The 25,321-nt window shown below is 35.9% G+C and overlaps 1 protein-coding gene across 6 annotated transcripts in view; it reads right to left on the bottom strand.

Moving 5' to 3' along the window:
* The window catches only part of TTLL7 (tubulin tyrosine ligase like 7), a 139,150-nt gene that overhangs the window by 106,672 nt on the left and 7,157 nt on the right, over positions 1–25,321 (bottom strand). Inside the window, exon 1 of one of the 6 annotated variants that reach the window (XM_039246908.1) lies at positions 17,729–17,776. The exons of the other annotated variants lie outside the window; for them this stretch is intronic. The gene's annotated coding sequence lies outside the window, so the exon portion shown is untranslated. Of the gene's footprint in view, positions 1–17,728; positions 17,777–25,321 lie in introns of those variants that run through there. 6 annotated transcript variants of the gene reach the window in all.

The following is a 25,321-nucleotide window of genomic DNA, read 5'->3' as shown; positions in this document are numbered from 1 at the left end:
ATTATTATAAAAAGAATGAATGGGACAACTGTATAAAGAACAATCTATGGGATCTATGTCTAGAGTAGAAGTGAGGAAGTGAGTAGATAACCCCATAATTACTGCCATATTTCTTTAATTCTAAACCATACTGTTTTCTTTTTTAACACTTAATATCTAAAATTGTGATGATTTTATAATCACTGTCACCCAGGTGGCAATGCTGACACACTTATATGCCTGCACATACACACCAAAATCTGCAGAATCCATACCAGAGGTGGAGAGAAAACCCCAGATATAATAATGGAACATTCTTCTAAAAAAATGTTGCATTGCCCTTTAAAAAATAGTTGGGGTGCCTGGGTGGCTCAGTCAGTTAAGCGTCCGATTCTTGATTTTCAGCTCAGGTCATAATCTTGTGGTTAATGAATTTGAGCCCTATGTCAGGCTCCACGCTGACATGTGATTCTGCTTGTGATTCTCTCTCCCATCCCTCTCTGTCCCTCCCCCGCTCCTTCTCTTTCTTTCTCAGATTAAAAAAAAAAAAAAAAAAGGAAAAAAGAAATGTTGCATCACCAACTCTTCAAGACACAGAGGATGAGGTTGTCTAGAAAAACAAGGACAGTGAATGAAGAAGAGATTCAAGTGCTTGTCTTTGAAAATGAAAAAAATTAAGGAATGCCTTGATCAATTTATTTTACTTATATTTTCCTTTTTTGTATGCATAAAGTAATGAATGATATTTTTAAAATTGCCTTTAAAGGCTCTTCTAACATGTATAAAGTTCTAGTAAGTAAGCATTGTTCCATAATTGAGGGGTTTTTTCCCCAAGTAAATAAAACAGTATGTCTTACAAAGAACATGATCTTAACGGTGATGAAAAATAATCATGTATAGGCTACAAGAACTTGTAGTGTATAGAACTAATGGCAACTTCAACAATGCTTTGGGCCTTTACTATATAGGCCAGCAGTTCTCAAAATTACATGTGCATCAGAATCTCCTGGAGAGTCTGAATAAGATTGTTAGGCCTCAACCCCGAGGCTCTGGTTCAAGGCAGCACAACTCATAGAAGACCTCACTCTCCAGCAGGGCTGAGAATCTTCATGCACTCTTTGACTTGGGTAGGATTACCTCAGGGGCAAAGAGTTGAGCCTGCAGAGAAAGGACAACAGTACCTGCTCCTACACAGGGAGAGGGGAAGTAATGAGTGAGTGATCCATTTCCAAATCCAGTTCTGACACCAACAATCTGTGGGGTAACTGCATAAGGCAATAACATTTCCAATTATTAATCTGAACAAAGAGAAAATGAAATCAAGAGCCCCTAGCTCTAAAATTCTAAAATCTTTGCCCGCAATAAATAAATGAATTAACTAATTAATTTAGTTAAATAAGAAAAGAAAAAGGAAAAAGAAGGATAATTTAGGGCATTAGTGATCTGGTTAGGTTTACTACTCAAGACTCACTCACAATATAGCTTCCAACACTCTGATTAAAATGCAAAACTTCCAAAATAGTAGAGTGAGGAGTTCAGCAATTCTTCTTCCACAACAATGATAAAACTGCACAAAATGTCAAAAAAAAAAAAAAAAAACACCCTTCAGGACCCTGGAAAATGTCCAAGGGCATACAAGAAAGCTTTATTCAATACAAACTACTCAACAGTGGAAGTGGCATCTGCACCTGGAGCTGTCCCCATACACCACCCTCCGCTCTCATCAGGGCAGCCATTCCACCAGGGCTGAGCAGAGCATGAAGGCAGCAGTTCTGATGCCTAGGGAACTGACCTGATTTGGAGCAAAGTGGGGGAAAGCAAAATGCCCACAGGCATTGTCAAAAAGAACAGCAGGCTCTATGGTAAATAATCAGAGAAGGACAATATTACAGCTGTCAGTGGTTGCGACCCTGGTTAAGATTACTGGACCAGAAAAATACTAGAATCATGAGTATCTACCCTCCATCACACCTAATCTCCAAATGAAGTTGCCTGCCCTTTCCTCTGCCCTCCTTACTCATCACCTCCACTCCTCACCCATCCACTAAGGGGTAAAAATTTTAATATGAGATCCAAAGGCAAACAGATTATACCTGAATTCATTTTTTCCATGAAGACATTACTCCCTTTGGCTATGCAGAAGCCAATTTCATCTACTAAAAAGTAGAGCTAACAACTGGGTTCTAGTTAGAGGAGACTGAAAAGCAGCGGAGTTCCAAGAAGAGGTTTACAAACACTAATAGAGGTCAGCTAGGATACTGGCCTGGAAAATTATCATTTCTTTGGGCTCTTGTGATGCTGAGGCTAGGGAACAGAGATATTTTTCTCAACTTAGAGGTTCCTCATGATTATCCTCCAACCCCCTCAGAAGTTCCATCCGATGCTGTCAAAGAAAAACAAGAACACTGACTCCATAATCTCAATCTGTAACACCATCAAATGGAAATTTCCTTCACCCAAAGAGACAGTAAGCTATAGTTAGGGATATTAATAATAAACGTTAAAGTTGTAAAGTTAATAATAAAAATTATACATTATTTTTTGATAATTTATTCTTCTTACTGACAAGAATGAGTTAAAGATAAGCAGATGTTTATTTTGATATGAAATATATATTCTCGGGATGCCTGGGTTGCTCAGTCAGTTAAGTGTCTGGCTCTTGATTTCGGCTCAGGTCATGATCTCACAATGGTGAGGTTCAACCCCCTGCCCCGCGCTGGGTACCCTGCTGGGTATGGAACCTACTTAAGATTATCTATCTCTCTCCCTCTACACCTCCCCCACTCATACATACGTGTGCTCTCTCTTTCAAAAAATATCATCAAAAAGTAAAAAAACCTATATTCTCAAAATAAGAACATTCTTATCCATCATAATAGAAAATATGAAAAACTTACACAAAAGAGTATTTTTCCCTCGAATACAGAAACACCTTTTAAGCATTGCAGACACTCCATAAATATGTCTTGAATTAAACAAGTCATTTTAAATAATTATTGCAAACTTTTTCTATTCAGCTTTATTGTTTACAATTATTACCTGAAAGTAAACATGGATATTCTTAGAAATTTATCAAGAACGTCTATTTAATCATACTCAGTGTCAGTATTTTCCTGGTTCTATTACTTTACTTAGGTTTACTGCTACTAAAATGATCATGAGGTAATAAAGTAATCTGGTAAATAAAATATTTAGGTTTCTACAAAAGATGAAAATATACTAGAACAAGCTAGTCAGGACAGACACTTGTTTAACTTCATAGTTTACTCTCTAGATAATACTGACTCCAATCAATGTTATTGATTTTTACATCAATAAATTTGAAATGCTAATTATAAGTAATCGCTTAGATAATACAAATGAAACATATCACTTTTGTGTACATAAATTATCACCTTAAGAACAACCCATTGACTTTAGTACTATTAACATTAAAAAAACTGAGTACAATAAATTAAAATCCCAACAACTGAAACCAAACTCAAAACACTAAGTTTACTTATTTTAAAGTAGCCTATAATTTTTTTCACTCACTAAAGAAAATACTCTAGAAAGCAACTAAAAAGTACAGCAAAAACCTAAAATATGTAATGTATTTATGCTCTTTACTTAATAATTTCATGTCTGGGAATCTATCTTAGTAAAAACATCCAAAATGTTGAGGAATACTAGCGAACGGGGATGTATATCAAGGCATTATTTATGCCTGTAACTGAAAACAACCTAAATGTAACCAATGGAGAAATTTAGTAAAATATGATATAGCCAACAATGGGGTTACTGTATGGTCATTAAAATTGACTATGACAAACTGTTACTCATGTGGGATGCACATTACTTGAGAAAGAATATGAATGATTCACAATAAATTAAATAATATCATTTACTTTCTCACAAATGAATGAGTGACAAAATTGTAGAAGATCCACTTTAGTTTACTAAACCTAAACAAATATACCTCAACTGGGATATTATATTCACCATCTATCTACTTTTCATACCACATCCCATTTGTTTTTTGAAAGTTCAGGATATTTTAAAGCAAAGATATCAAAATTATCAATCAGGAATCATATGCCAGGATGAATTTTTCCAAATAATATTAATAAAAACTTAAAGCTATATAATTGGCTAATTTCAAAAGAGACTGATTCCTAAGTAGTACCCAAGTATCGTGAGTGTGGATTATAACATTTGACATTTATTTTTGGTAGTTGGAATATTTGCTAACCTGTCTCTGAGGTTAACACTTCTGGGGTAAATCAAAATCAGTAAACTAACTGATCCCAGATTCCAGGAATTCAAGCCAAGACTCAGATCATCAAGTAAAATTGGCTAGCAGTGAACTTACAGTACAAGTTATATTTGTTTGAAGTGCTATTCACACCCCAAATCAGAGAAAATTAGGAACACGTAATACATACTGAATTCATTAAATTTTTTTTTCCCTTTTAGAGACAAATGGAAAGAAAGTAAAATCCTAGAACCCTTTTCCTAATCAAAGTGGGAGCATTGTGTTTTTTAAGTGCTGATTTCAGTTTGGCCGTGTCATGTTTGAGACTATCAACAGCATGTCCACAACATAGAAACTCCAGGCCACAGTTGGAAATTAAAGTAACTGCCAATCAAATAACAACAACAACAACAACAACAACAACAACAACATGCAGTTCTTCCCTTGCCTGCCTTTTACTTATGGGTATTATCCAAGAGCTGTGTCTTAGTTTGAATTCCTCAGAAACAAATCCTGAAATGAGGATTACATATAAGTAGCTTATTTTGAGAAGTACAGAAAATACTAATAGGGAAGCACGGAAATGAGATAGGAAAAGGCAGCCAGCTGATAAAGGGTGTGTTACAAAGCCAGCTACACTGTGGGAGTAGGGATCCCTAGGGAACTCTGAGAACCAGGGTAAAATACAACCATTTCAAAGTTAACCCAATCATTTGCTGACACTGCTGGGGGGGGGGGGGGGGGGGGGATATTAATTTCTTGGTACTTTCCACTTCCTGGGGGAGTAAGAGTGAGAGCTGGAGGAAGGCAGCCCATCCAGGCAAGGGACCCCTGATCCCATGGCTTCTAGAAAAGTCCTCAAAAGCCCTAGGGAAAGAAATGTAGACATTGGCAGACAACTGGAAGTAAGAGGAGCATAATGAAGTGGTAAGGGGCAAGGGATATGGGCAAGGCACTGAGAGATTCTACTCAAACAACTATCCTTAAATTACATTATTTGTGCCTAAGACATCAATTATCACTTACCTGATGATGGATCCATTCCACACATGCCCTTTAAATTCAACCAACAGATCATCTACTGTGGCCCAGCTATCATATAAAAACAAGTTAAAATATTAGCACTGGTTCTTAGCAAGGTCTGGGATCCAGTTTTATATGGAGGATTTAATGATGACAATCTGATTTCAGTGGGTGGTGATAGGAGATTTGATAGTGCACAGCAAGTATACTTTAATTGTTTATATTGTTTATTTGCACAGCAGGTATTCTAGATTTGCTTAGATGTGTGTGTGCGTGTGTGTGTGTGTGTGTGTGTGTGTGTGATTTTGATGGAGTTGATGGAGAATGGTCACATGTGGTTCATTTCCTCAGTGACCCACAGCTGGAACCTTAATTGACTGTCACCTCTACTGCATTACCTGGAGTGTGCTACACTCTTGGCTCTGTACCCCATCCCTGAATGCATCTTGTGTACCCTACAGTTTTATAGCCCACTCAGTCCTATCTTCTAGTTCTTGGCACATAATCCTTGGTTCTCCTTGCTGTTAAGGTTTTGACGCTTCTGCCATCTCCAGTAAGAAATTTTCCTTTCTAGTGCCCTGCCCTGTAAAAACCCATCAACAGTCCTAGATATCCTAAAATTAGAAGGTAAGAGAAAGACAAAAGAGGAGATGGGATGAATGGATTTAGACCAGTTAGATCTCTAGTTCCTAACTCTCCATAGAACTCCAGATTCTAGGGGCGCCTGGGTGGGTTAGTTGGTTAAGCATCCGACTTTCGCTTAGGTCATGATCTCACGGTTCGTGGGTTCAAGACCCACATCGGGCTCTGTGCTGACTGCCAGCTCAGAGCCTGGAGCCTGTTTCAGTCTGTGACTCCCTCTCTGTGACCCTCCCCTGCTCACACTGTCTCTCTCTCTCTCTCTCTCTCTCCTAGAAATAAATAAAAATATTTTTTAAAAAAAGAACCCCAGATTCTATTGTCAAAGCTCTTCCCTCAGATGTTTTATACTTACTATCATTTTCTATATCAAAATGTCAACCATCCCAACAAGGGTATATGTCTACCAAAAGATCTAGACAAAAATATTCATAACAGCTTCAGTAATAACAACCTAAAACCAGAAACAAGCCAAATATCAACTAGATGTAAAATGAATACATAAATTGTGGTATATTTGCATGATGGAACTGCACAATAACACAAAAGAATGAACTACAGATACTCACAACATGAATTGCTAACACAGCATAATGATGTGTGAAGAAAGCAGGGTGAAAAGAGTATATCCATATATTCTGCATGATTGCATTTACATGAGGTTCAAGAATGGGAAAAAAAACTAAAACTGGACCACTTTCTTATACCATACACAAAAATAAATTCAAAATGGAATAAGGACCTAAATGTGAGACCTGAAACCATGAAAATCCTAGAAGAAAGCACAGGAACTAATTTCTCTGAAATCACCCATAGCAACACTTTTCTAGATATGTCTCCTGAGGCAAGGGAAATAAAAGCAAAAATAAGCTAATGGGACTACATCAAAATAAAAAGCTTCTGCACAGCAAAGGAAACAATCAACAAAATTAAAAGGCAACCTACAGAATGGGAAAAGATATTTGCAAATGGTATTCAATAAAGGGTTAGCATCCAAAATATATGAAGAACTTACACAAATCAATACCCCAAAAACAAATAATCCAATTTTAAAATGACAGAAAACATGAACAGACATTCCTCCAAATACGACACCCAGATGGCTAACAGACACATGAGAAGATGCTTAATATCACTTATCATTAAGGAAATGCAAATTAAAACTACAATGAGATATCATCTCACATTTCTGAATGGAAAAACAGCAACAAGAAACAAGTGTCAGTGAGGATGTGGAGAAAAATGAATGCTTTTGCACTACTGGTGGGAATGCAAACTGATGCAGCCACTGTGGAAAACAGTATGAAGGTCCCTAGAAAGGTTAAAAATAGGGGCACCTGGGTGGCTCAGTTGGTTCAGCGTTGGCCCCTTGACTTCAGCTCAGATCATGATCTCATGGTTCACAGGATCGAGCCCCACACTGAGGTCTGCACTGGCAGTGCAGGGCCTGCTTGATATTCTCTCTCTCTCTCTCTCTCTGTCTCTCTCCCAAAATACATATTTTTTAAAGTTAAAAATAGAACTACCCTACAATCCAGTAATTGCACTACTGGGTATTTATCCAAAAAACACAAAAACACTAATTCAAAAGGATACTCGCACCCCTATGTTTATTGTAGCATTATTTACAAAAACCAAGTTATGGAAGCAGCCCAAGTATCCATCAATAGCTGAATGGATAAAGAAGATGTGGTGTGTGTGTGTGTGTGTGTGTGTGTGTGTAATGGACAGAATATTATTCAGCCATAAAAAAGAATGAAATATTGCCATTTGCAGCAACACAGATGGAGCTAGACAGTATAATGCTATGCGAATAAGTTGGTCAGAGACAGACAAATATATGATTTCACTTACATGTGGAACTTAAGAAACAAAATAAATAAGCAAAGGAAAAAAAGAAAGAGATAAGACAAGAAACACTCTTTATTTATAGAAAACAAACTGATGGTTACCAAAAGGCAGGGGGCTGGAGGGATGGGTGAAATAGGTAATGGGGATTAAGGAGTGCACCTGTCATGATGAGCACTGTATGATGTATAGAATTGTTAAATCACTATATTGTACACTTGAAATTAATACAACATTGTATGTTAACATACTGGAATTAAAAGGAAAAAAAGAACAGTAAAAACTAAGTCTAAAGTGATATAAGTCAGAAAAAAGGCCCTGTCTAGGCAGGATTGGGGATCATTGATTGAGAATAGTCATAAGGAAACAGTCTGGAATGCTAGAAATGTTCTGTATCTTGACCTGGGTGATGTTTTACTAAATGTATACATACTTAAAAATCCATCAAGCTGTACCCTTAGGATCTGTGAAATTTATATATGTTATATATGTCAAAGACCTCAATTTTTAAAAAGACAGTACATAATCATCAGAAATAGGAAAATGAAGAGATTCCAGGGTCACAGAATTCAAAGGAGAACAAGATTTCCAAAAAGATACAGTATAGGCATAGAAGTACTACAGAAGGAGAGATCCAAAAAGAAAAAGGCCAAGAAGTAGTCATTTTATTAGGAAAGTGGAGGTCATGATTATTTTGAGGATAGCAACAGAAAAAGTCAGATTACTACAGATTTATTAGGCAAGAGGAAGAGATGACGTTCAAAAAGTAATGGGGGGAAAAGACGGTATGTAGCTTAACAAAAAGAAGGTCTATAGGAAAGGTTTTGGGTTTTCTTGTGTTTTTTTGTTTTAGTGGGGTGAAAAAAAAAACTTGAATATGTTTGAGAGCCAGGGAGTTAAAAATAATTTCCTAGACATGAGTTTCAGGTTAGTTTGCCATAAAAGCAATGTGCATGCAATTTTGAAGGCAGAAGTAATGCAATAGCTGCTATGCTCTGAAGGTCATCATAAGGCACCACGCACTGCTGGAGCTTGGCACCGACGCGCTTGCTCCCCTTGTGGACGCGGGCAGGCATCCGAGCCTACAGCCCCTCCAGCTCCTGCCAGATCTTCAGCTTCCTGAACCCTGGCACACTTAGCCTCCCTGTGCCTGGTACATGGGAGGCTCCAGTCAGAGAACACCAGCTCTTCCTGGAGATCACCCCCATTGTCAAGCCTGGAGGGGACAAGAGTCAGCAACAGGCTCCAGTTTGTTCCTATGGGCTCCAATGTACCCTAGTGGGTTCTAGTTCACGTCTAGTTGTTCTGTCCAGCCCTGCTGACCTATCACCAGATACAAGACACAAACCCTATATAAACTTCTTACCTATCATAAATGTCTTCTTATTCCATATCCCTCTTAGTGATTCTGCTTTCCTGATGGAAGGAACCTTTAACAGATACAAGTGCCCACCAGCCTGCCTATCTTTCCAGCCTGATTCTCAGGTACTCTCTCTGTCACCACTACCCACTGCATATTCCCACTACATAGACATATACATGCTATTCTTTCTGCCTGGACTCCACTCCTATCTGTTCCTGGCCTTTGCCTAGTTAGAACCCAACTTCCCTTACATTAATCTCACAGTATTGGGTACCTTTCCTTCATAGCACCTATTGTTGTAATTACACATTATTTTTTAAGTTTATCCATTTATTTTGAGAGAGAGTGGGGAAGGGGCAGAGAGAGAGGGAGAGAGAATCCCAAGCAGGCTCTTCGTTGTCAGTGTGAAACCCAATGCAGGCTTAACACGGGACTCGAACTCACAAACCATGAGATCATAACCTGAGCTGAAATCTAGAGTCAGGCACTTAACCGACTGAGCTACCCAGGGGCCCCAACTATACATTGTTTTTCATTAACCTCATCGGCCTATAAACTTGCAAAGAACAGGGGCTTTGTTTGATTCTGCTGACAGGTGTATTCCAAGAACCTAGAAGAGCCCCTGGGACAAGGTAAACACTCAGTAAATATTTGCTGAAGAAGTGAATGAATGACTGCTTGCTCTGTGCCAAGCACTATGGTAAATGCATTATGTAGATTACCCTTATATAATTAATTGATACAAAAAACACTTTGAGACTATTACTATTATCTTTCTCATTTTGCATATGAATAGATGTAGTTACATTGCCATAAGCAGTAAGATTCCTGTCCTTCCATTTAGGTGCAAAAAAAAGTTTTACTCAGGCATTCACAGTCTTAATCCCTTTGCCCTTCACAACACGAAAGACCAATTTAATAGGACTGTTTATTTATTCATTTGACAAATGCAGGAGCTGATGTTTAATTATTTTTGAGGGAGAGAGACAGAGTGCAATTGGGGAAAGAGCAGAGAGAGGGAGACATAGAATGTGAAGCAGGATCAAGGCTCTGAACTATCAGCACAGACCCAGACACGGGGCTCAAATTCAGGAATCTCGAGATCATGACCTGAGCTGAGGTCTGATGACAACTGACTGAGCCACCCAGGCACCCTTCATTGCTTTTTTTTTTTTTTTAGGAAGGATATCTGATTTCATTTTTTAATTTTTTTTTTTTTACAAATACTTTACTGTCAAGTTGGTTTCCATATAACACCCAGTGCTTTTTTAAAAACTTGATCCCTCTACTTCCCTGCAACTAGGCCCCAAATTTATTCCTCTACTGCTATCCACATTCAGATTCACCAAATCTCTCTTTTCACAATGGACTTCCACAGTAAACTCTCTAACAGCACTATCTTCATTTTAGAAATCAAGAAAGTTGATGGGCAGACACCGCACAGCACCTTAAACAACATATAGTTGTATGCTAATGACCAACAATGCCATGGCTTAATTTGTTGTAAGCATTGTTTTAACATATCCCAAGCTCACAGTAAATGGGAAAGGGGGAAAAATGGATGAAGTTAATTTTTCAAAAGGAAAATGAAGGAAGGAAAAGGAAAGAAAAACAGTAAGGGATGAAAGTGAAAAGTAGAAAGTGGGAGGGAAGGGTGGAAAGTTAAATTTTTTTGTCCTAGCAAAATCAAGCCAGCTTTTTCAGCCACATGGGAAAGTATGATTTCATTACCCTCTACAAAATATGCTTAATCATTAATCCTAAGTAAATCACATGGCCTCTGACAAAGCTGTCCTAAAACCTATCTGTGTGACACATTCTATATTTCAATTTTCAATCACAAGAGATTCTTATAGTTCCACAATGTCAGAGGAGATAATTTGAGAATGATGGCAGCAGAGTAAGACAACAAGGCAGATAATCACATTGACGACACATGCCAGTCTTCATAAAATTCAACTCCATGGTTTAGATATTTCTCACAAACTCTACAATCCAGTCCAAGGAATTATCCCTAGCTTGGTTCTTATCATATTGGAATGCTCTGGAAACAAATAATCCTTCATCCAAAACCTACCTTCAGAAAACGTTCCTCCATTCTCTAGTAATATTTTACCTCCACACTGTTCAATTGCTTTTGAGTGAATTTAATTGTGTGTCTTACAAAGGCAAACAAAAGTATAAGATTAAGCATTTCTTTAGGGCTTGAAATTCTTCAATTTTCTTAATATCCTTAATAGCAAAGTTTTTTAAGCTAAATTATCTGTAAAACCTCCAAAAGCTAATTTCGCCTTCTAGAATCAGACACTTCAACTTTAAATATCTAATTTCAACTTTGAATATATGATGCCTGTTGGTTTTTCAAGCATTTCATTTTTAGGTGTACTAACAAGCAGAAATACAAACATTTATTCTCGGTCACAAAACTTAAAGTTCTTATTTGGTTGTTTATTTTCAAAGTTTATTTATTTATTTTGAGAGAGAGAGAAAGCACAAGTCGGAAAAGGTCAGAGAGAGAGCAGAGAGAGAGAGAGAGACAGAGAGAGAGAATCTCAAGCAGGCTCTGCACTGCCAGCCCCAATGTGGGGCTCAAACTCAGGAGCTGTGAGATCATAACCTGAGCCGAAGTCAGATGCTCAACTAACTGAGCCACCCAGGCGCCCCAAAACTTAGGTTCTTAGCTTCCTTTGCAAATATCTGACTCTACCATAGTATACTTCTGCATTATGCATTTTTGTTAAGTCACTAGCACTGGACAATGAGCAACATGTACTAAATGCTTAATAAGCACCAGGTACTATTCTAATAACTTAGCATCTATTAATTCATTTAAACTTAAGACTATAAGTATCCTACAAATGATTTAATAATTAAATAGGGTGAAAGAAAAACACAAAGAAAAAGTAAAATAAGCCTGCATTTCACCTAAGCAAAGCTGATGGAGCAATTTACAAATCTATTTACTGGACAGAGGAAATGGTTTGTTGTTGTTATTTGAAGATGTACTAAATGTAACAAACACATACATCCATGAAAAAAAAATGCTTTCTTTTTTTTTCCCTTGATTTTACAAATATAGTTTTTAAAGTATGCTTTCTCAGTCACCATTAAAGAAGCTCGTATTGGAAGCCAACTGGCTTAGTTAGAGGAGCATGTGACCCTGGATCACAGGATTGTGAGTTTGAGCCCCACATTGGAAGTAGAGAGTACTTGAAAAAATAAAATCTTTTTTAAAAAGCAAACTAAAGATTACAATAAGAATGAGTAAATTTTTATTTAGATGCAAAGAAAATGAGTAAGATATATTTTAAAATAAATTATTAATTAATATGTTCTTTTTAAAGCAGTTACTATAGAAAAGTTATATTGCAAAATAAACATAGTAAATAAAATAAGCTTTCTAAGACCAAAATCAAAACAAACAACAGTAGCAAAAAGCATACCAGAAGATTACTAAATATATCTGCTTCATACAATGGAAAATATAGACCTTGCTAATATATACATAAAAAATGTTCTTGTCATCATGACATTAAGCCTAACAGATTTGGGTGTCAAGTGTATAATAACATGGCAGAAGCATTTGTACATTAATACTCACTTCTTTGTACAATCTAGAAAATAAATACCAGATACAATACACTACATAATATCAATATGCTTCTGCTAAAATTAGGATTGTTATGTAATTGAGGTATTTATCTGTAACAAATTAATCTGTTCTATCTGCCCTGTGAATCACTCTGTAAAGTCTAAACTTTAATCTAAAATGATTTTTAAGTATTTAATCGATATTATTGAGGCTGTTCAATGAAAGGTAACTCCATAATTCATTGACATAATTACCTGGGTAACTGAGCTCCTGATAAAAGTAGCCTTTTCCTCTCTAATAAGCAGTGTTCTCCCTTTCTGTGTCAGCCATATGGTATTCTATTATTTGGCAGAACAATAACAAAAACAAAACACAGTGTTTTCTACATGATATGAAATGTGTTTATTAGCACATTGCCTAAAACATAGTAAGCACCACAAAAATAATTAGCTATTCATACTTGTTGATATAATTTACCAAGGAAACCAGACATGAACCAAATGCTTTGTGTGTTGCACACATTGCATGATATAGCCTTTACAGTGAGGCATTTCAACATAGGCTGCACCAGAAGAGATTTTTAAAATACCAATGACTGTAAAATACTTAGGAATAAACTTAACTGAGATGTGAAAGACTGAAAACTACAAAGCATTGAGGAAAGAGATTAAAGAAGACACAAATAAATGGAAAGATATCCCATGTCTATAGATTGTTAGAATTAATACAGTTAAAATGTCCATACTACCTAAAATTATTTACAGATTCAGTGCAATCCCTATCAAAATCCCAAAGTCACTTTTTTTCAGAAATAGGAAAAACAATCCTAAAATGCATATGAAATTATAAAAGACCCCAGAAAACCGAAGCAATTTTGAGAAAGAACAACAAAGCTGAAGGTATCACACCTCCTGATTTCAAAAGATATTACAAACTTAGTAGTGATTAAAACAGTATGATATTGGCATAAAGATGGACACATAGACCATGGGAACAATAGAAAATACAGAAACAAAGCCATGTAAATACAGTAAACTTATTTTCAACAAGAGTTCCAAGAATAAACAATGGGAAAGGAGAGTCTCTTCAACAGTGTTGGGAAAACTAGCTATCCACATGTCAAAGAATGAAACTGGACACTTATCTTACACAATACATTACAAAATCAACTCAAGATAGAGTAAAGACTTAAATGTGAGACCTGAAACTGTAAAAGTCCTAAAAGAAAACAGAGGGGAAATTCTTCATGACAGTGGTCTTGGAAATTATTTCTTGGATATGACACCAAAAGCACAGGCAACCAAAGCAAAGATAGACAAGTGGGACTTCATCAAACTAAAAAGCTTTTGCACAGCAAATGAAACAATAAAAAAAAGTGAAAAGACAACTACAGGATGAGAGAAAATATTTGCAAACCATGTATCTAATAAGGGGTTACTATCCAAATATATAAAAAAGTCTTTCAACTCAATAGCAAACAAAACAAAACAAACAAAACAAACAAACAAAATGATTTAAAATGAGCAAAGGAGTTGAATAGACATTTCTCCAAAGAAGACGTGCAAATGGCCAACAGGTATACGAAAAGATGTTCAGCATCACTAATTATCAGAGAAATGCAAATGAAAGCCACAAAGATATATCATCTCACACACATCAGAATGGTTACTAACAAAAAAGGAAAAACCAAAAGATAGCAAATGTTGATGAGGATGAGAAGCTGGAATTCCTGCACACTGTTAGTGGGTATATAAAATGGTACAGATACTGGGAAAATCAGTAGGGAGGTTCCTCAGAAAGTTAAAAAGAGAACTACCCCATGAGCCAGCAATCCCATTTCTGAGTATTTATCTAAAATAATTTAAACCAGAGTTATGAAACATTATACTGTATGTTAATTAAGTGGAATTAAAACTTTTTTAAAAATAAAATAAATCAGGGTTACAAAGAGATACATGCACTCCCATGTTCATTGCAGCATGATTCACAATAGTCATGATGTGGAAACAACCTATACGTCCATCAGTGGACCAGGAGATAGAATGTGGTGCATACATATAATGGAATATTATTCAGCTTTAAAAAAGACAAAAATCCGGTCATATATGTCAATAGGAATTAACTCAGAGGACAAATATTGCACAGTACCATTTTTATGAGGTATCTAAAAAAGTCAAACAAGTAGAAACAAAGTAAAATAGTGGCTGCCAAGACCCGGAGGGAGTGTATATGGAGAGTGGCTATTCAAGGAGCATTAAGTTTCAAAAGATGAAAAAGAAATACTGATGCCTGGGTCCCAGCTGCAATCATTCCAATTTAATTGGTTTAGGATCTAGCCCGGGCATAGAAATTTGTTAAAGCTCCCGTGTGATTTAAATGTATAGCCAAATTTGATAACTACTGTTATTTTTAATTTTTTTAATGTTTATTTATTTTTGAGATAGAGAGACACAGACTGTGAGCCAGAGAGGAGCAGAGAGAAAGGGAGACACATGTGAAGCAGGCTCCAGGCTGGGAGCTGTCAGCACAGAGCCCAATGCAGGGTTTGAACTCACCAACCGCGACATCATGACCTGAGCCAATGTTGGACACTTAACCAACTGGGCCACCCAGGTGCTCCAACAACTGCTGTTTAAATAGATATGTTATTTCATTTAGTCCTCATGGATTATTTTACTAATTCCATTTTAAGGAACAGGAAACTGAGACTAGGAGAGATACAGTAACTTGCCAAAGACTTGGAGAGATCTGTTCAACTCTCAAAATCTTTCATCACACAATATCATGTTGCCTTGTGAACTGCAAATATCCCAAAGCCATCAGTCTGTTTCTTACAGTTTTCAAACTGCTGAGAAGAAAGTCAAATAGTGGGGTGCCTGGGTGGCTCAGTCGGTTAAGCATCCAACTTCGGCTCAGGTCATGATCTCATGATTCATGGGCCCTGCACTGGACTCTGTGCTGACAGCTAGCTCAGAGCGTGGAGCCTGCTTCAGATTCTTTGTCTCCCTCTCTCACAGACCTTCCCCTGCTCATGCTGCCTCTCTCTCTCTCAGAAATAAGTGAAATATTAAAAAAAATTTAAAAAGAAAGTCGAATAGTTCCCTTGCAAATCTGCATATTGGTATTGAAGGGGACTCCCATGAATTCTGAGCTCTGGTACAGGTTTTTATTTGTTTTTATTTTGCTTTCAAAACTGAACCTTGACCCACAGAGGCTCTTAAAATCAATTTAGTGACATTCAGTAACCATTTTTATTAATTTTTTAATGTTTACTTTTGAGAGAGAGAGAGAGAGAGAGAGAGCATGAGCAGGGGAGGGACAGAGAGAGATGGATACACAGAATCCGAAGCAGGCTTCAGGCTCCAAGCTGTCAGCACACAGCCCAATGTGAGACTTGAACTCATGAACCATGAGATCATGACCTTAGCTGAAGTCGGACGCTTAACCAACTGAGCCACCCAGGCGCCCCTCAGTAAGCATTTTTAAATGAAATAACAGAATAGATAAATATATAACAGTGCCAGATTGCATTACATGCAATAGAAAAAGTATTAACTGTAAGTACTGAGTCTAGAAACTTTTATTTCTATGTATGTGTGCGTGTGCATGTGTGTGTGCGTGTGCGTGTGTGTGTGCGTGCGCGCACCTGCTATGGCAATTAGTAAACCGTATTTCTTATCATAAGTTACAGCCAAATGTGTTTGAAAGTTATTGTAGGTAGGGATAAAATCAGGATAAGAATACAAACATGAAAATGTTATTCATTTTCTGATTTGTGTACATTTACTTATGCTTTTCATTAATCCTAGAACGTCTTCCTGCACTATCCAGCATTCAAACACAGCTTAGTTGACCCCTCTTTTCCTTCTACCTGCTAGGTGGAATTAACTGTTCTTTGGCACATCACTACTGTTACAACATCCACCACACTGTATCATATTTTTAAAGTATGTGATTTAAAGTTCTTTGTTGGAAAGGGCAGTGTCTCTCATTCCCAGAAATATGAACAAACACAGAGCCTGATACACAGCAGAGCTTAATTTCTTTTACATTTAGGAACAGCAGCTCTCTATTTTACTCATGAAATTTTGCAGATACAGAATAAAGAATGAATCTTAATTTTCTTTCTGAATAATCACAAATTAGCACCAGAGTTACTTTAATATCTGATTTATCTATACCTAGTATAGATGATACTCTTCTCTGCCAAAGCCTATATCAAAAGAGAAGGACAAACTGAAACTAGCTCTACTGGATTAACTTACATGGTTTATACCAGCTGACTCTTACCTATCTTAATATTAAATCACCTCCTCTAGTTCCTATGTCCATACTTGCAATGAAATGAAATGAAAACAGAATTATTCAATACTCACCAAATAAAATACCTTATATAAATTGTGGTTTGTTTCCATTTTATGAATGGTAATAAGGAAAAAAACATTTTTACTAAAATGCAAATCCAAAGGAAACAACAAAAAAAAAACATTTATTCTCTCTTGATCTTAACTTCTAAACTCCACCAGTCTTTTTATCATCTATGTTCATCTAAATAAAGGCATTTTTTCATGTCTTTCCCATTTCTTTACTGAAATATTGGGACCATTTAATTATTCAAAAAAGTGTTTTAAAAATATGTACAATATATAAAATATGTAAATATCTGTATACAAATACACAAAAATATGGTTTTAATATCTTATATTCCTGACCAGCCAAAAGTCGAATATTATCACCGTAATCTGAATAATCAAGACATTTAACAGTTATCATTCACTAGATCTAGTAAGTACCAGGTAGTACAGAAACAACATATAAATTTAAATAAACTAGAACTAAAGTTTATTTAGCATTAGAAGAAAGTAATTTAAAACTATAATAAGATAGAAATGAAAATTAAAATAGGAAGAATGCCAGAGGGCATGCTCTGTAAAAATCTATCTCGGGAATCCATTTTAAAAACCCTGCCAGTCTTTCTGCAAAGCCAACCTTCAAATTTTGTAGTTGTAAATTTATGCAATCTTAACATGTGAAAAAGAAAACCACATACCACTTCTTCATTTCAATTTTTGGCCCAAATCAAATGACTCAATGATCTTCTTGCTACATTACGCTTCTTCACGTAACATTATGGACCCAACTATTAGAGTCGACAGCCAGCCATGGCTGGAGCTGAGTGGCAAACAGCATCGCTGATTCATCTCAGGAAGAAACAGGCTGCAGCATCCCCAGTTCTGATGATGTCCAAAGAGGGTAAAGAATTGGTCATAAGCCAAGTATTTCCTCTTGGAGCATAAACAGAGGCCTGTCAGTAGACTTAGCCCACAGCTTGCTACACTTGAATCTTAATTCAAATGTGGTGCTTTGGAGGACAGAAAGAAGGGGTGGGGAGAGGTAGAAAGTAATAATTTCCAAAGCCATACTGTGGCCCAAAGACTGGACAGCTTAGGTACGTTTTTAAGATACAACTATGTTTTCCTTATTCATTTAATTCCACTAACAAGAGTTATGTGAATATTTCATCTATTTTACACTAAATATTTAACTTAGTACTTTTTAAAAATTTTTCTTTAATGTTTATTTCTGAGAGAGAGAGAGAGAGAGAGAGAGAGAGACAGACAGACAGAGCATGAGCAGGGGAGGGGCAGAGAGAGAGGGAAACACAGAATCTGAAGCAGGCTCCAGGCTCTCAGCTATTATCAGCAGAGAGCCCTATGCTTGGCTTGAACTCATGAACCAAGAGATGATGACCTGAGCCAAAGTTGAACGCTGAACTGACTGGGCCACTCAGGCATCCCTAGGTTTGTACTTTAAATATAACTCCCTCTAGGTAGCCTATAATAAAACAATTTCTTATTTTCTTCATTTTAGTGCATTAGATTTTATATAACATTGATCTCACTCACCAAATATATATATACCTTAACATCATAGAATTAAAATAATAACCCTTCATCTATTATGGAATATGAGGCAAACTGTGTAAGCAGACCATCAGGATAAAAATGATGTGGACACTAGTTAGAAAGGGAGACTGAGTCAATGTTCATAGCAGTACTCTCCACAATAGCTAAAACATGGAAAGAGCCTAAGTGTCCATCAACAGATGAATGGATCAAAAAGATGTGGTTTATCTATACCATGGAATACTACATGGCAATGAGAAACAATGAAATCTGGCCATGTGTAGCAACATGGATGGACCTTGAGGGTGTTATGCTGAGCGAAATAAGTCAGGCAGAGAAGGACAAATATCCTATGTTTGCACGTATAGGAGGATTAGGAGGAACTTGACGGAGGAACAAGGGGGAGAAGAAGGGCGGAAATGGTGGGGGAAAGGGAGAGAGGCAAACCATGAGAGACTCTTGAATGCTGACAAAAACTGAGGACTGATGGATGTGGGGGGGAGGGGGGGATGAGCACTGAGTGTTATGTGGAAACTAATTTGACAATAAACTATTTGTAAAAAAAAAAAAAAGAAAGGGAGACTGAGTTACAAATGTGCTGGGGCGAGTGGTTGCTATATGAACCAAAGAAGCTTTTCTTTTCTCAGCTTCCCAGTCCATTTAGCTGGCTCCTCAGACAAGAACCCACAAATTACAGGATGCAACCTAACAAAGGGACCCTAAACCAGGGCCACATCCAAAACTCAAATGAGACACATAAATTATAGTCACGAAGAAAGAGAGGGAGGAGGGAAGGGATGGAAGGAGGGAAGGAGGGAGGGAAAGGGGGAGAGAAGAAGGAAGGTTGTTTGTCTCTCTTAACCACTCTCTAAAATGGCATTTTGGAAATTTTACATATTATAGAGAAGAAATGCTCTTTGCCAAAAACCAAGAATCCATCTAGCTTCCCTATAAGAAACTACAAATGAAGCAAGACTAATCTTTCAATTTTGCAGAAGTAGTAAATGAGAATGAAAATTTATTGTATCTTAACAGAATATACTAGTAGGTGTTAATAATTCATAACTACATAATTAATAAGAATATAGTATATTATATAAATTACAAATAAATGATTATTTATTTAAACCCCAAAATTCTAATCTGACAGTGATGAAAATGGAAATTCCCAACATGAAAGACATTTAACAATGTTATTATCAAATTAGTTGCTTAAAATTTCAAAACAGTTATGTGGGCTAGGATATAAACTTCATTCTAATTAATATATTAGTTCAACACATATTAAAAGTACCTAATTGGCTCTGAACCTAAAGACCATAACTGTCCTGCTAAATTAGTTTTGAAGAGAAAGATCTGGGCCCTTCATGGTCTTGTAAGCCCCAGGAAGCAGAGCAGAAAACGTGCTATCCCCTCAGCTGCCTGCAGGCGCCGCTGTGAATCTGACTTAGTCCTCTCTGGGTAGCCCCAGAAGGCTTTTAATGATGTGGAAAATGTATACAGATTGTAGGCTTAAGGCATTCTCAGGGGATTACTACTGAAAGAAAATTTTACTCTAGCAAAGACTCGGAAAATTTTAAAAATCAAACATATTATGTTGTTCTGATAGTTGCCTTTAAAAGACTACTGAGGAAGCAAACTAACCTCTGGAATGCTTGCACACTTATTACAAACTAATTTTACTGCTCTGTTCATAAAGTCTAGGGCCTCATTCAACTTTTACTAAGTGAGAATTTACCAAACCCCAACAATTTGGTTTTAGCCTCCCTCAATAGAGATTTGACTGGTGCTTTAAAAAACACTCTAGAAAAAATATTTAGGTCTGAAGAAAAAAGAATCACATTTCTCTGTAAGAGAGGTGGAAGTGGTGTTTGCACCTCTTTTATGTGTACAGAAGGCTGTGCTTAGATGGGCGTTTGGAGCCACGTTCCATGACATGAGTTTGGGCCTTCCCTCACCCACTCTTCTGTGCATTGGAACAAATGTAAAATTGACTTTGGAGGAAGTTTTAAAACTAGTCTAGGGTCACTTTTTTCATCTACTTCAGTGCCAGGCTGCATAGCCTTCTATTTAGGTACCACATATTTGGTAAACTCCCATCTCTCGGCCCCTCAGACTCTCAAATCATGGGATTCTTTGGCCAAAAACAAATAATTTGAGGGAATACAACCTCAAATGCATGGTCCCTGAAAATCTCAGCTAAGAAAAATTATACGCATGAAGGAATTCCTAAAAGATACGAAGAACCGTCATTCTTTGAGCCACTATAATGTCCATCCCCTAGATTAAGCCAGACTGTCACAGAGCTATGTACCTGGCCACACCACACTGCTGGTCACAGCCACCGTAACAGAACTTCTTTAAGAACAGTTATTTATTGAGCACGTACAATCTTTACCTACATCACAATGCTCTCAAGGTAGATGTTATTCTCATATTAGAGAAGAAAATAATCAGATCCGCAAGCTTATTTCCCCCGAGACACAGAGTCACACAATGGACCTGGATGTAGGACATAATAACCCAATGAATCCTGTTGACTTTCACTGTAAGGGTGTTGAGGACACTTTACATGATACTATACTGAATCTACTTCAAAAAAAAAAAAAAACTATAGCAGAAATTTCATTCTGGATTCTAGACAGGAAGAATTTTGTTCCTCTTAGACAACTGGTCTCTTCTCCTCATAAATAAGCTTCTCAATCATTAAATATTTCATGTTTTCTTCTTTGCCTGGAAGTTAGAAAACTCAGAATTAAATGTGTGCCCAATTCTAATAAACATAAGGATTTCAGGATTTTGTTAGCTAATGTTTCCCCTAGCTCATTTCACCTCGCTTTTTCCTTCACCAATATTCTCAGATTCTTTTTCATCTCATCTTACATGTTCATCCTATTACAAACTATGTATCTTCAAACGCTATTTACCAAAATTTTGTACAAATTCACCAAGTTGTACATTTTACTATATATAAATTATACTCAAAAAAGCACTGAAGTACAAAAGAAAAGCCATTTACAAAAATCAAAATCAAAGGACAGTAGTAGAAATGTTTCTTATAACATCTTTGAATCAATATTTGACAGAACATTCTAAATTACTTCATCCTTACATAAGCAATCACTGAAGTAATATTGTTATTCTGTTATTATAACCTATAACTTAAAATACAGATATATAAATACATGTGGATTTATTAATGTTAGAGTAGGGGTAATTTTAAGAGATTTTATTTTCTAAAGACTGTATTGTAGGGTTCTCTTGGCCTTTCTACCATACTTATTCTAAGGGAGAGGAGTACATATTGGTGAGTCAGTGTGGAGGAAAAAGCATCTTTTGTGAAATGAAAGTATTAGTAGAAAAAAGGAAAATGTGCACACGAAACAAATTGGTTAACCCAGTGCTAAGTGTGAGATGCACATGCCCACACTTTTGGCTTCACTTTTCTCCTTGCCTTGGTTGTCTTAGTAGTGATCCTCATATTTTTTTGGCGTTGGAACTGTTCAGTCTTTAAATGTTATTGACTTTGGTTTTTGCAGGTTATACCTATTAATATTTACCCTATAAGAAACTAAAAATGGATAGATGTTTAAAACCATTAAAACCATTATGGGTTAACAAAAACAGATTTTATTTTAAAATAGCTATAATTTAAATTAAAAAAAAAGGAATGAGTGGTGTTTTGTACTTTTTAAATCTCTTTAATATTTTCACAGAGCAGAAATTCTCATATCTGCTTCTGCACTCATTCTGAGAGGTTGTTTTGATTAAAGTATATGGCCTCAGAGAGATATGTAGTAGGAGAAAGAAGTATTTTCATAGTCTTCTCAGGTAATTATGGATATTTGAATTTGATACAACTCTCAAACTCAACAAACTGTAGTTTCTTAGTGCCTCACGAGGCTGGTAGAATTCTAACATCCAGAACCAAATGAAGAAAGCACAACAAAAGGGAAACTATAAACCAACATCTCTCATGAAGTTAAATGCAAAACTCTTTAACAAAATTTTAGCAAATTGAATGCAACAATGTGTGTGTGTGTGTGTGTGTGTGTGTGATGTGTACACATGACCAAAAAGGATTTATTCCATATATGCAAGTCTCATTCAATACTTAAAGATTAATCAATGTAATCTACCACACCAATAGGCTAAGGAAAAAAAAAAATCATATGTGCATATCAATTAGTGCAGAAAAAACATTTGATGTAATTCAATATCCATTCAGGATAAAATGTTTCAGCACACTAGAAACAGAAGGGAAACTTTCTCAACCTAATAAAATACATCTACAAAAAAGCTATAGCCAGCATCATACTTAATAGTAAAATACTGAATAATTTTCCTTTAAGATTGGAAACAAGGCAAGAATGTCTACTCTTAACATTCTTATTTGGCACAGTATTAGAAGTTCTAGCTCTTGAAATAGGGCAAAAAAATTTTTTAAGATTTATTTCAATCTTACCATATTGGAAAGAAACAAAGAAAACAGTCTTGGTTTGCTGATGATAAAATAAATAAATAAATAAATAACTCCTAAAAGACCTACAAGCCTAGATCCAAAATGTGAGTTCAGTTAAACTTCAGGACACAAGATAAACCCGCAAAAACCAACTATATTTCTAGATACTGACAACAAAGAAATGAGAACACATTTTAAATGAATGTCATTTACAGTCGCTCCAAATAAAATGATATAATTAGGTACAAATCGGTAATAATTATATAATGAAAATTATAAATTGCTAATAAAACAATGAAAACCTAAATCCTGAAGACATCCCATGTTTACAGACTGGAAAAATCAACACAGTAAAGATGTAAATTCTCCCTAAATTGATACATAAGTTTAAGACAATTCCTATTAACATATAGTAAATTATAGCAAGTAAATACTACACTGGATATTTTGAAAAGAGACTCCTCCAAAAAAAAGCCTATCAAAATTCAGTTGAATTTGTTAAATAATTACACTAGTCATCATAATTACATAAGGGCTCAAAAACTACATGTGGACTTTAAAGAATAAGGTGGAAAAGAATTAATAAACAGCAACTTGAAATAATTCTGTCAATACACTTTATTCTAAGTCATGTGTTTATTTTGAGAGATAGACAATGGGAGAGAGCATGTGCACGCACATGGGGGCAGAGAATCCCAAGCAGCCTCCACATTACAACCATAGAGCCCTTCACGGGGCTTGATCCCACAAACTGCAAGATCATGACCTGAGCCAAAATTAAGTCGTTTAACCGCTGAACCATCCAGGCACCCTTGTCAATGCACTTTTAAACTGCTTTAAGTAATCAATGCTATATAGACAACAAAAGCAAAAATAGACAAATGGGACTACATTAAACAAAAATCTTTTGTACATCAAAGGACACAATTTTGTACTCCAAAGTACCTATGGAGTAGGAGGAAATCATATACCCAATAAGGGGTTAATATCCAGAATATATAAGGAACTTCAACAACTCAAAAAAAAATCAATTAAAAAATGGGCAAAGAACCTAAGCAGTCATTTCTCCAAAGATGATGTACAAACAGCCAACAGGCACATGAGAAGAACTCAACAGCATTAATCATCAGAGAAATATGCAAATTAAAGCCCCAATTAGATATCACCTCAACACCCATGAGGATGGCTACAATGCATCAAGTAATCGATCAATCAATCAATCAATCAATAACTGGTGTTAGTGAGGGTATGGAGAAATTAGAGCCCCTTACACACTATTGGGAATGTAAATTAGTGCAACCAGTATGGAAAACAGTATGAAAGTTTCCCAAAAAATTAAAAATAGAACTAACCATGTGATCCAGCAATACCACTTCTGGATATGTATCTAAAATAATTAAAAGCAGGGTCTCAGAGAGATATTTGCACAGCTATGTTATTTTCAGTAGCAAAGAGGTGAAAGCAACCCAAATGTCCATTGATAGATGAATGGATAAATAATATGTGGCTTACATATACAATGGAATATTATTAGGGTTTAAAAAGAAGGGTGATCCCCACATATGCTACAAAATGAATGAAGCTTCAGGGCATTAAGTGAAAGAAATAAATCACAAAAAGACAAACACCATATGATTCCATTTTTATATGAGGTATCTAAAGTAGTAAAATTCATAGAAACAGAAAATAAAATGGTGGCTACCAGGGGCTTGGAGAGAGGGTGGAAAGGGAACTGTTATTTAATTAGTACAGAATTTCAGATTTGTAAGATGAGAAAGTTCTGAAAATCTGTTTCACAATAATGTAAATATATTTAACACTATCAACTGTATACCTAAAAATGGTTAACATGGTAAATTTTATGTCATGCATTTTTAATCACAATAAAAAAATATATAAATAATACCAAATATTAAGTGGAAGAAAAAAAATCACATTTGTGGAATGCTTACAAAATGTTAGAAATAACCCAAATAATTACATAAATCACAATAGTTTTATACTGCTCTGAAAGGAAAAGTTATTACTTTTTTTCTTCTAGAAAACATGATAACTACTTTCATAATACCATAATATGTACAATTATATTAAAGAGAGGAAATTAAATTAACTTTTAATTCCTTAGCTAAGGATGAAAATAGCTCTCACATATTCTATAACCAAGATAAATTTTTAAAAGAGAAAATGCCTCCTATTCAGAAATGACAGCCCCCTCACATATGGAGCAGTAAATTTTTCTTTCTTCCCAAAATACTCATTTGGCACTGAGTTTTGA

The sequence above is a fragment of the Hyaena hyaena genome, unplaced genomic scaffold (assembly GCF_003009895.1).
Source record: "Hyaena hyaena isolate Hyena2069 unplaced genomic scaffold, ASM300989v1 scaffold_286, whole genome shotgun sequence".
Classification (NCBI taxonomy): domain Eukaryota; kingdom Metazoa; phylum Chordata; class Mammalia; order Carnivora; family Hyaenidae; genus Hyaena; species Hyaena hyaena.
The sequence above is the reverse complement of the archived record's forward strand: the minus strand, read 5'-3'. Positions and strand labels throughout refer to the sequence as shown.